The 12,254-nt window shown below is 50.4% G+C and overlaps 1 pseudogene; it reads right to left on the bottom strand.

Annotated features, from left to right (window-relative positions):
• The window catches only part of LOC144149770 (uncharacterized), a 29,729-nt pseudogene extending 20,113 nt beyond the window's left edge, over positions 1 to 9,616 (bottom strand).
• Between the last annotated feature and the right edge of the window lie 2,638 nt (positions 9,617 to 12,254).

The raw sequence follows: 12,254 nt of genomic DNA, 5'->3' as shown, positions 1-12,254 counted from the left end.
TCTGTATAGTTGTGGGAAGCGTTTGCGTCGCGTTGTGTGAAGTGCCGTCCATTGAATGAGTATGTGAACTGCGGGTAGGGCCTCTCCGCATCTTCTGCACTGGGGTCTTGAAGATCCTGTGAACAGGTACGAGTGCATTACATGGGTGTGCCCTATTCGTAGCCTAGCCAAAGCGACTTCCGTGTGTCTCGTGCTTGTGTCAGTGGTGTATGTTCCCAAGCATGGTTTTATAACATGTAACTTGTCATCTGTCTGTTCACTCCAGTGTGTTTGCCATGTTCTACGCAAGTGTTGTCTTATGTGTGGCTTCGCGTCTGTATATGGTACGGTGGTTATGTCTACAGTGTTTCTGAGTAAAGCAGCAGCGGCCCTCTCGTCTCCAACTCGTTCCCAGCGATTACAGCATGTCCTGGGACCCAGCAGAGGAGCAGCTCATGCTTTTCCGCTAAACAACACTAAAGGAATCTGTATAGATGATGGAATTGGGAATTTGATTTTCAAGAATGTGTCGTACAATCAGCAAAATAGCATACGCTTCTGCTGAAAAAATAGTTTTGTGCACGGTCACGGTTCTGGCTTTATTGGAATTCGGACAATGAGCTGCGCAGGAGACCATAGTGGAGGTTTTAGAAGCGTGAATGTAAAATTCTGCACGTGGGTATTTAAACTGCAGAGACAGAAAGTGCTCCAGTATTGCAGCTCGCGGTACTCGATTTTTGTCAGGTTTTTTAAAAAAAGGTCACAGGACACAGGGCGAACTTGCCAAGGCGGTAAAATGTTTGAAAAGGATGACCTGCACACATCTAAAAACAAATCGCTGAGATCCGAAGCTTGCTCTCTCACTCTAAGCGAAAAAGGTACGGGCACGGATGCGCGATTTACAAAGAGCACAGATCTGGATGTATTGTTAAAGAAAGGATAAATAAGGGTAGTTGTTCAGCGATGAAATTTTAAAAGCATAAAGCAAGTGAATGTACGTCCGTTGGTTCTGAAGGGACCACTTCTTGCACTCGACATACACACTCTCGACAGGGCTAGTGCGAAAAGCACCCGACGCAAGACGTAGCCCCAAGTGTAGCACTGGGTCAAGCATTCGCAACGCTGTTTTAGTTGCCGACCCATACACCACACTGCCATAGTCTAAACGAGACCCAACCAAAGCAGTATACAAGCTCAGCAGGAGTTCTTTGTCAGCCTCATGCGATTGGTGGGAGAGAACCAAAAGGATATTCATTGTTTCCAGACATTTATCCTTAGGTTGTTTTATACGTGTAGAATGAACATGAGTTTGTGCTGAAACACAACACATAAAAATTGTGATCCTTGTTCACAGGAAGCAACACGCCATTAAGAGTAATGTCTGGGTCCGGATGGACCCCGCCCTTCCCAGAGAACACAACAGAGGAGCTTTTTGGAGTATTCAGTTTAAAACCATTCTTGTCTGCCCAGCTGGAAAGTTTGTTGATACTAAGCTAAACTTGACGTTCGCAGATGGACATGTTACATCATTTAAAGGATATCTGCACGTCTTCTACATACATGGAATAAGATATTGTAGGTGGAAATGCCTTTCCAAGAGAGTTCATCTTAACCATGAAAAGAGTGCGGCTCAACAGTCCACGTTGCGGCACGCCATTTGCTTGCACGTGGAGGGAGGCCACTACAATGGCCTCCCTCCAAGACCTTGGAAGGGGCCCCGAAAGCCATATTTTGTCGTATAGGTGTAGGAGTGTCCCACGAGTGTCTGGGTGTACGTGTTGTATCATGGTATATGTTCTCTTATCGGCGCCTGGAGCTGAAGGATTGTTTGTGCTTAGGGCAGCCCTCAACTCGTAGAGTGTGAATACAAAGTTGTAAGAAGTTTTTGATTTGTCTTTGTCTTTTAAGGGCTTTTTCTCCGCAGATGTTTTGTGTTGAATGAACGTATTAGTATAATGTGCTTAGCTGGACACGTGTTGGAAGTGTTGTGCGAGCGTGTTAGCCTGGTCTTGCAGTGTGTCCCTAGTTGTACTAACCAGGGGCAGGCTGTGTGTCTGTTGTCCTTTTAGTGATCGTGTTTGTGTGCAGACTTTGCGAGTGTTGGTGTATGAGTTTATGAATGCTTGAATGAGCGCCAACTCTCTCGTTTTGCCTCACGGCGCACACGTTTTCCGAACACCTTGGCCTGTTTGAACAAGAGGAGATTAACCAACGTGGGGACCGCCGAAGGATACCCCACGCCTTGTTGTGGTCCTCTCGCGCCCGCCTACAGTCCTCATTCCACCACGGCCTTCTCTGATTGCGCGGGGCACCAGATGCTTGGGGAATGCACTTTTCGGCGGCGTCGAGGATGTGTGCAGTGAGAAGTTGGGTAGCTTCTTCAACGTGTAGGTGTCCTATGGATGTGTGATGTAGTTTGGATGTCTCTGTAAATGTATTCTAGTTAGCTCTTGCTTCATTCAACCTGTTTATGGAAGATGGACTGCATGGGCCTTTACCTATATATCTTAGTGAGGTGGGGAAGTGGTCACTACCATATGGGTTCGTGCCCCCGCCCCACTCAAGACATGGAAAAAGAACTGCGGAACCAATAGCCAAGTCAAGATCTGAGTATGTGTTGTGTCCTTTGTTATAGTATGAAGCCTGTTTTTTGTTGAAGAGGAATGCTCCTGGAGATGTAAGGAATTCCTCTATCAGGCGACATCGGGCATCAGTTCTGGCGGAGCCCCAAAGAGAATGGTGAGCATTAAGGTCGCCTGTTAGGATGTATGCTTCGGGCAACTGATCGACCAGTGCCTCGAATTTAGAGCTCAAAAGTGCAAGATCAGGAGGAAAGTATATGGGGCATACCGTGATCAACCTTTTTTTAATATTATTGTTCCAATTGCTACAGCCTCAAGGATAGTGTTCAAAGTGACAGGGTGGAATGCTAAGGACTTCCGGGCGATTATGGCCACACCCCCAGAAGAGTGTGTGCAGCCATCCCTGTCCTTTCGGTATACCAGGTAAGTATTCAAGAAATTTGTATGTTTGGAATTCAGGTGTGTTTCCTGAACACACATTACACTTGGCTGATTAGCATGCAGGATCTCGAACACGTCGTCAAGATTATTAAGAAAGCCTCTGCAGTTTCATTGAACTATATTTTCTCTTCCTATTATTATGTGTTCGAGCTACTGGAATATGACTCTTTATGTAAGGGCTCTCGGGGCTTGCAATCTAGGGACGTTTTTTTACCTTCTCTGGACGTTTAGATGGAGGGACCCGCTCTTTCCGCTGCGAAGCAGACAGGAAAGCTGCCCCATCCATCTCATCATCAGATTTGTGGGAACTACGCGGCGGACCGGACCGCTGCGACTTGGCACCCTTCACGGTGCCCTTCGTTGGAGCCGCGACCGCCGAGGGCGCCAGGAGCGCCCCAGGTGGCAGAGGCCGCAGAGGACCGGCTTCGCGATTAATGGGGCGATGCCGGCAACATTTCTTTCCGGAGCAGTATCACGAACTATAATTTAAATCAACCGCTGAGCTGTGTCAGCGAGTTTAAGTCTTTTATTAGAGATAAATTGTTGCGCATACGCAAATTTGGTCCCGACAAGCATCAAAGGTCAAACGAGTGCAAATAAACCGCCGGAAGAGCGATTCTGATTGAAGCAGACGAGAAATGCTAGAATCCCTCAGCCCACGTCACGGAGGCCCGCTTCGCATCGCGGGCCGTCATCGCGCTCACCGCGTATATGCTCGAGCTGCGTATACTCGTTGTTTCGTGGGGGTCATTATATATGTGAAAGGCGAAGAGGTACGAAAAGCGACGCTCATATGCCCCCGCCGCAGTTGGCGGCGAAGCGTTCACCAGGGAGTCATGACACTGGGTGAGGCGCCCCACCGCACTGACTTGCTAGCCACAGCCTCACGTACTCTTTTCGTAGTTGAGAAACGTGCCACTGCTCTCAATGGCAGCGGCTACGTTTCAGGTGCGTCAACGTTTTGCAAACGACACGCTGCGTTCGGAAGTGACACAAAAGGGAAAGCGATAGCGGTGGGTTGATGGAGATGATGCTGTTGTTTTATGTAAGACATTTAATCCCGTTCACCGCGCTGCAAACGAGAGTGAAATGAAGGAAACGTTTACTAAAGCGAGAGGTTTTTGCCGTCCTGTCATAGAACTAGCGTCCTGTCGTCCTGTCAGAGAACTAGAGCTCTGTACTGGTTGGTCGGGCGAAAACTGCTGATACGATCCCTGGACACACGCAGCGTGCGTGACACAGGACTTCCATGGTGGGAAAACGGTTACTGGATAATCTTTGAAAAAGAGACGCTTCTGGGTAAGACAATACTCGCGTCGATCACGAAGACGGTGTGGGTTGGTATAGCTTTGTGTGTTCAACCACGTAGTATTACACGTTGTCGTAGTTTTTAGATGCATTTCGACAACGTAAAAACACACTAGACGGGGACAGAAGAAAAGGCAGTGACACGGGAGGAGCCCTCGTCCAATGTCACTGTCTTTTTCCTGCCCTGTGTAGTGCGCTTTTTACCATGTAGAAGTCGTATCAACTAGCCCAAAAATCTGTGTTGAGATGCATCCGCTTAGTGCGCTAAAAATTGTCGCATGCGCTCGTTCTTTGCTTGTGATTGGGGTGTTTGAAATTTTAACGATCGATGAGATGCACTTTCAGCGAATATTTTGCCCACCTTGACGCAGTTTCAATGTCAGAAAGCTTTCCCGTTGCTCTAAACTGTGGTGAGTCGCATTATGTTTCACCTGCTGTTCCGTGTTGCGGGGCTTGGGGAGAGAACGGAAGGCGCAGATACCAGATGAGCAGATGTTTTACTCCAAACCACGGGCTTTGAGGGATGTGTTGTTACCATTGAGGCAATGGTCACGTGCGCTCGCATCCGGGTTGAAGTGCCTGAGAAAGTCTGCTCCGAGTGACCTTAACGTCCCTTACGACGGAGACCCCACTAAACAGGTGCCTGAGGCCGACGGCTATTGTCAGCGAGCGGAAGCCGTACGTAGAGATGGCGGTGTCTTGCTACGTCTTGCTACGTCGGCGAACCTCGGGGGTTGCAGGGACAATAGAGATTTCAACTCCCGTGTTGACTAGCAGGCGCGAGTTGCTTACACGGTCGACTACGAAGAAGAGGCGGCTGGATGGAGGGCTGATGTCGTTAGCCACCGTTAACGACTGGCCGGAAGCGTTTCCCACGAAGGAGCAGCGGCTATCACCCCTGCCGAAACGATGGTGGTACCAGCCAACTACGTCCTGTCTATCTCGTGACTGGCTTCTCTGGGAAGAGCTTGACTGTCTTGAAGCGAATCGGTTGCGTCGTTGCTGGCCCTGTTGGGGAGAGCCAGACAGCGAAAATTGCTGCATGGTCTCGGTAAAGTGGTGCACTTTCTCCTCAAGGCGCGACAGTGGATCTTGTTGTTCGTGTGTTCTTGCAGCAGCTATGGGCGCGAAGTTTGGAGTAGAGTATTCGGTGATTCGATCTGCTAGTTGCGCCAGCCGATCAAGGCATGTCTAATCTGAACCCGCGAAAACCACCCGCACCGACTGGGGCAGCTGTTACCGAAAAAGTTCACGAAGAAGTGGAAGCTGGCCGTCCGGACGCGCGTGCCAACTGAGAAGTTGCCGTTCTGGTGCAGCATTTAGGAAGGTCATTGGTCGCCCAGCTGCTCCCAACATAAGAGCTGATGAAGTCGGCTTTCGTCAGGCGCCTCGAGGCGTTCAACCACCGTCTTTTTCAGGGTGTCGTATTCCGCTTGTTGGAGGCGGAGGGTGAAATCAAAATATCGTGGATAGCTTCGGCGATTTCTGGGGCCCGGGCTGCGACGATGTAAAGGTACGTCGCCAACTGCGAGGTGATGTGCCGGAGCTGAAAATGGGCCTCCACTTGGCTGAACCAAACCCTTGGATATTTCCGCCATAACTTTGGCCGATTCAGTTCTGTGCCGAAGAAAAAAAGAAGTGGAGGCGGCAGTGATGTCGTCGGAGCTAATGGTGCCGTGTTCCTTAGAGCGTTGTTCGGGTTACCACTTCCGTAGCAGCCCGTAATGTCGGCTGTTGAAGGAGGCGAAAAACCAGACGTGCAGCTGGTTTGCAGTTTCAAGACCAGACTGTTTATTTTCGAAAGATGGGAACCCCGACAGCGTCCCCCTACAAGGGAAAGAAGGGAAACCCTCGCGTCCTTTAAAATAGATAGGAAAAAGGCCCTTCAAGCGAGCAGACGGCAAAGGCGCCAGGACTACTGCCAGGAGTCGGACGCACAACAACTTAGGCTTTCCCACGATAGGCGATCTTTGAATCGGACGGGGGAATGACCCCACAAAAGGCGTACTGTCGACGAGCCGGCGGCAGACCAGAGAGAAAGGTAAAGCCCTGTCTCGCGGGAGCCGCTTGCGCTTGCGTGCCGAGTGGCTTCCGCTACAAGGTGGTGAAGAGCCAATGTCATAAATGTAATAGCATAATTCGGAAACGAAGCGAGTAACCAAGTGCTTGGACTCAGTTTAGACTTTTTCAAGAGGATCTTCTAAGCACCTAAAGCATAACGCAGGAGTACCGATTTCCCAGCAGCTGCGTAACATGTGCCCTCATGGTAACGCACATATTTCACCAAGCCAGTATTTGAGGAGTCCCAGCAGGTGAGCAGAACGATATCCTCGCGACTGAAGCACTTTCTTGGACGCGGGTAACACCTACCGAATGGCATAAAAAGTCGAATTTAAACGATGCCTACGTGTTGATTGCCGGGGCGACACAGATATATCTTCTCGCGACACATATAAGCATCTAAATCCTAACGTGCGAGAACTGATTTCTCAGATGCCGCGTAACTTGCGCTTTCACTGTGACGCAAATATTTCAGCGAGCAAGTATTTGAGGAGTCGTGGCCGGTGAGCCGAACGAGAGGATTGGGCTGAAGCACTTTCATTGACGCAAGTAACTGCCAAAGGTTCGAAGAAGACGAATCAGAACAGGCAAGCCCTACCCCAGTCTGGTGATTTTCTCTTTCTTGACGGGTTTTGAACTAACTGTCATTGCTTTGAGACTTACGTGCGACCATCTAGTACCTAAGCTTCACGTTCGGAGGGCGCTGCGGCGCCCCCCAGCCTCTCTGCTGCACTTCTTGCTAAGTGCACGGCGGTGAGCTTTGGCCACCGTGACCGCCTCTGTGCCCAGCCTCGGACGAAGATGAAAGCCAGCACAGCCTCAACAGCAGCTATGTCGCCGACAACGATTGGTATACCAACAGCAGTGTCTGTACAAGTGACCTCTCTACTAGCCGTCAGATAAACACTACGGCGCAGACCTGCGAACAGCGACTAACCTCTACCCCAGGTGATGATTGTGCCGCCTCCTGATCATTGACCGATGGACATCGACCACGGTCACCATTAGAGCCTGGGACGTGAACCGCTTCCAAAAGGCTACCACACCAGGCTACCAGGTCATCTCAGGATGGCAAAAACATTGCCGTCTCACCGGGGGAAAAACGACCTCGTACCAATCCTCGTCCACCGGAGTCTATTGCATCCCAATCATCATACAAGATGATAATCAAACCCAAGTGGAACTTTGACATCTCAAGGCTTTCTAATTGCATCATTCAGCGTACATGGACGTCTACCTTCATGTAAGTGAATTCAAGGGCTTGCATAGTATCGAAGATGCCAGTATTCCACAATCTCTGCAAACAATTGAGGTCTCTAAATATCTGACTGTACCTGTGCAGGGCTGCCTCTCTTCAGGCACAAACCTTCGACGGAACGTTGTTTCTGGCGCGGATGCTGGCGAAGACACGGCCACCCTTTTACAAGACCTGAAGTGCCCTATGCACCGCATGGTTGCTCCCCGTTACCTTGTAAAGGGGCGCTCTTGTCTCGTAGCTCTAAGTGACCCTCTGATCCACCGCCACTCATTTGCTACTATGGATGCATCCTTCACTTTCACCAGTACCATCTATATACAGTTTACTGTTACAAACGCCTCCACCCCGGACATATAAAGGCTTGATGTCGATATACTGCTGCAGACGTGGTGGAGACAATGACATCGCAGCTCACTTGTGGACTTTGCAAGACAAACGATCATCAGATTACCTCTCCACTTTGCCCCCCAAGCGGAAGACTACAGAGCAGATACGACAACGCCAGAACCTACAACTCGCTACTTCATGTCAGAATGTCACCACAATTGGAGTATCAAATCGTTACGCAGCATTGTTGACCGACCATACAGAAGAACAGTCGTATGAAATTGACGAACCTGACCCACAGTTCAAACCGACGTACGGTGAAGTCCCTCGAAGAGTCACCCTTCACGCACCCGTATAGGGGTGACCCTAACCGAAGAAACTGAAACACTGGACGCTTTAGACTGCCAACAGTTTAGACTGCCAACAGGCTGCCAACAGTTTAGACTTCCAACTGCCAACAGACAGCCTCGAAACATTCGAGGCCGAAATTCTGCGCTTCCGGAGAGGACGTGCCATACTGTCTCAGCGACACAACCAGCAGCGCTCACCGACTCCACCTGCCCCAACATCGTCTTTCACGACCTTCACCTGCCACACCACCGTCGTTAACGGTGCACACAAGGGAGACGCCGATGACAGCACAGCAGCTCCCGATGTTCGTGTCCAAGACACTACAGCATTTGGCGTCGGTGCCCTCGGCTCATCTCTCGCGATGACTAGCACCGCAGAGCCTATACAACTGCCTTGTGTTCTCCAGTGGAACTGTAGGGGCTTAATGAGTAAGCTTCGTGAACTGAAATACCACACCCGCATTGGCCAATTATCACCATAGGCCCTCCTGCTACAAGAAACAAACTGCGCTCCGCAAATATCGGAGTTCAGTGTACATATGTCGCTAAGTATTCGGGACCGCCGGGGTGTGCGTCCGGACATTCCCCCTGGCAAAACAATTTAATACGTACTTTCCCATTTGCCACCAGCCCAGGTCCTTCTTCCCGCGTGGTGCCCCGCTTGAGAAGAGGTGGTAGTTGTGCGGGTTCGCCTGTCACAGTCAGAGGTGAATCTTGTATCTTATGACATTCGGTCGAGCAGTGGTGATGGAAGTCGCATTCGGTTAGGCTGGCTTTCGGATCTCAGCCACAACTTCCCAGGAGTCCCGATTCTGGTGTGCGGAGCCTTTGATGCTCGGCATGGATCCTGTGGTTACCCGACGAACCGCTGTAGAGGTCAGCTGGTTGAAGACACATTTAGAGGGCGAACTTTCAACTCCTAAATGATGTTCTTAACCCCACTCGAAGGCAAACACACCCTCTCACACCGTCACACCATTCGAACCACACTGTGGCTGGGGCACGGTGCGTCCTCGTGGCACTTGGAGCTCAACTTCTGGGCTAGTGATCACCAACCACTTTATATTAGGTCTGCTCCAGGACCGGCACAGCGCCTTCGTCGACGCTGCCCAATCATCGATTGGGATGAGTTCAGATCCCAACTCTCCCCACTCGACCAAGACTGATGACCCGACTACTACCCACAAAGCACATTGCACACATCAACGCACATCTCTTGGGTAGCTGAAGCCCGACCTACGCCTGAACTTCATGTGCTCCGATTGTTGGCCGCCCGCCGCCGCGCGGAACTGCCTCTGCCCGCCAACCATCATCTGAGAGTGCCAAGATCCACCTTTTTCACCTGACAGCCCAAGTGCGACGACATGAACTACGACTTTCCAGGGCTCTCTGGATGGACTGGTGTGCTTCACTCGATCCCTCAACAAACACAGACTGGATATGGCGCACGCTTAAGGCAATGGAACAAGGCCGCAAGCCGCAGGATCTCTTGGACAATGCCTACCATGCATCGGGTCTCTCATTGCAAGAATTTGCAGAGGAGGCAATGAACGCTTTTTCCTGCTATTATGACATGCCTGCTCCGACCGTTGGTTGACCTTCACCCCTTCCCCATGAGGCTGGCCGACACTTTAATATGGAAGAGGCAGCTGGCCTTGTTTCCCCCTTCAGCATGGCGGAACTGTTGGCAGCTATCGACTGAGCAGGAACAAATAAATCACCGGGCCCCTATGAGATACAGTACGAAGTGTACAAAAACTGCACAGAGTGGTCTCTTCACGTCATACTACTAACTATAAATGAAGCTTGGGCCACTGGCTGCGTACCCGCTTTCTGGAAGCATGCAGAAATTATAGGCCTCACGAAAGCAAGAAAACCACCCGATAGGCTCAGCAAACTACTGCCGATCACGCTGGCATCTACCCTATGCAAGCTGAGTGAGGGTATGCTGGCGTCAAGGCTCACATGGTGGCTTGATGGCATGGGTTGGTACCATCTCTCTCAGATCTGCTTTCCGCCCCACATCGGCGCATAGGACGGGCTTGAAGCATTCTCTACTTCCGTACTCATAGGAGGACGCACTTGTATTCGTTTTATTCTTTCCCTTGACGTGAAGAAAGCGTACGACAGTGTGAGCAATCAAGCAGTCCTACAGATACTGCGCTGGCTTGGGTGCCCGACGCCTGTGGTGTTTTTTATAGAGTCGTTTTTACACACCGCACATATTCAATTAGAGTTTCAGGACAGGTGGTGGGCTTCTTTTCAACATGCTGCGGGGCACCACAAAGCTCGGTCCTGGCACCCATACTGTTCAACCTTGCCCTTCTCCCGCTCGCTTGGACAGTAGGGGCATTGAAAGCTCTAAAATACCTCATCTATTCGGATGACATAACGCTCTGGTCGAGACTTCCACACATTGCGGTTCAAGCACAGGCTCTTCAGAGTGCTTAAAATATGGTTGACACGTGGTGCGAACGCGTAGGGCTCATGCTATCCCGAGATGAGATCGTATTACTTATCGCCGCAATCGAAGGGCTCGGCAAAATCTCCAAAACCGACCCATTTCAGCAAATCTAGATGGCGAGCCAGCAACGGAAGTTACTTGTCACCGACTTCTTGTTCTACGTCATGGCGCAAGGAAGCTCACCGGCGTGCCCTTACACTGCTACATCTAGTTCGCCGGATTCCGATGAATGGAGAGGCCTCGCACAAAGATGGCTCGGCTTCTCGTACGGGCAATCCTGCAGCCACGTATCACGTACAAGGCTGTTTCGATGCACGACAAGGGCGGAGTTCGATCGTCTAGAAGCCATCAATAGAGAAGCCATGAGGACTATTACCTGCCTTCCTCACTTTACGCCCATCTCTACTCTACAGGCAGAAGCTGGCCTTAACACAATAGATGAGTTGGTTCAGAAGCAGTGACAAGCACAATCTCTTCGAGCGCAGATGTACAGTCGGGGGCTTAATTTTGCAGACCACGCGAGCGCGTGACAAAAGCCACCAATGCGCGCTCTGGAGGCCCGGCGCCTGCTGTCGAGATCGGTGCGGCGCGAATGCACGTCCTGTTTCCCTTGCAGGGACGCGGATTTTTTCGCTTCCTGCAGCAGTGCTGCAATGGTCACTCAACCACCGCCTAGCGACGCCTTTGTAGCATTCCTTTCTTCCCGATGGCACATTTGGGGCCTGATGTGACGATTGCGCGGGCTTTGGCGCAAGTGCTCCTCGCGTCTTGGTAAACACTTGCGTGGAATGTTTTTGTTTGTTTGTTTTGCGCTGTATCGTTTATAGAGGATGAGACTAGCGGCTTGCGAACGGCGTCCCCGAATGAAGCGCGTACGAAGCACGGTCTCACGGTACCCCGCTACCGACGACGAAATGCCAGCTATATGAATAGCGAACCTTTATTCCCCTTCTTTATTGTGTAATTTGGCCACTGAACATATATTCCTGCTCGCGCTCCGCTGTACATAAAGTAGGCGATTTGCAAGATATATAAAATAAATCCCCTGTTTTATATTAATTCTACTTCGTTACTTAAAAATGATGGAAAGATATACCCATACGAATTATCTGTTCGTTCTGCGCATCGCCATTATTCAAAACGGCACCTCGGGTTCCCATCGAAGAACGCCATAACATTATTCGCTACTTTTCCCCGTAATATTATTCGCTACTTAGGGCCTTCCGAATGTTTTTGTAACTAATGAACGGGTGTTAAGCACTGAAAAACAATCACCTTGTCCTCCAGTTTCATTGTTGCCTTGTTCTTCCGCTCCGCTGGGCATCTACAAGGTGGGCCTTTTGTGACGGAGGCGAAAAGCGAAAATACTCAAGTGTGTTGGGGATTTCAGCGCATGTTACACATTCCCAGGTAATCAAAAGTAATCCGGAGCTTTCAACTACGGCGCGCCTTATCGGCTGTGTAGCATCGGCGCGTTAAAACCT

The sequence above is a fragment of the Haemaphysalis longicornis genome, unplaced genomic scaffold, assembly GCF_048455015.1.
Source record: "Haemaphysalis longicornis isolate Haplotype H1 unplaced genomic scaffold, Haemaphysalis longicornis Haplotype H1 scaffold_8, whole genome shotgun sequence".
NCBI lineage: Eukaryota > Metazoa > Arthropoda > Arachnida > Ixodida > Ixodidae > Haemaphysalis > Haemaphysalis longicornis.
Note: the sequence above shows the minus strand (reverse complement) of the source record. Positions and strands in the feature narration are given on the sequence as shown.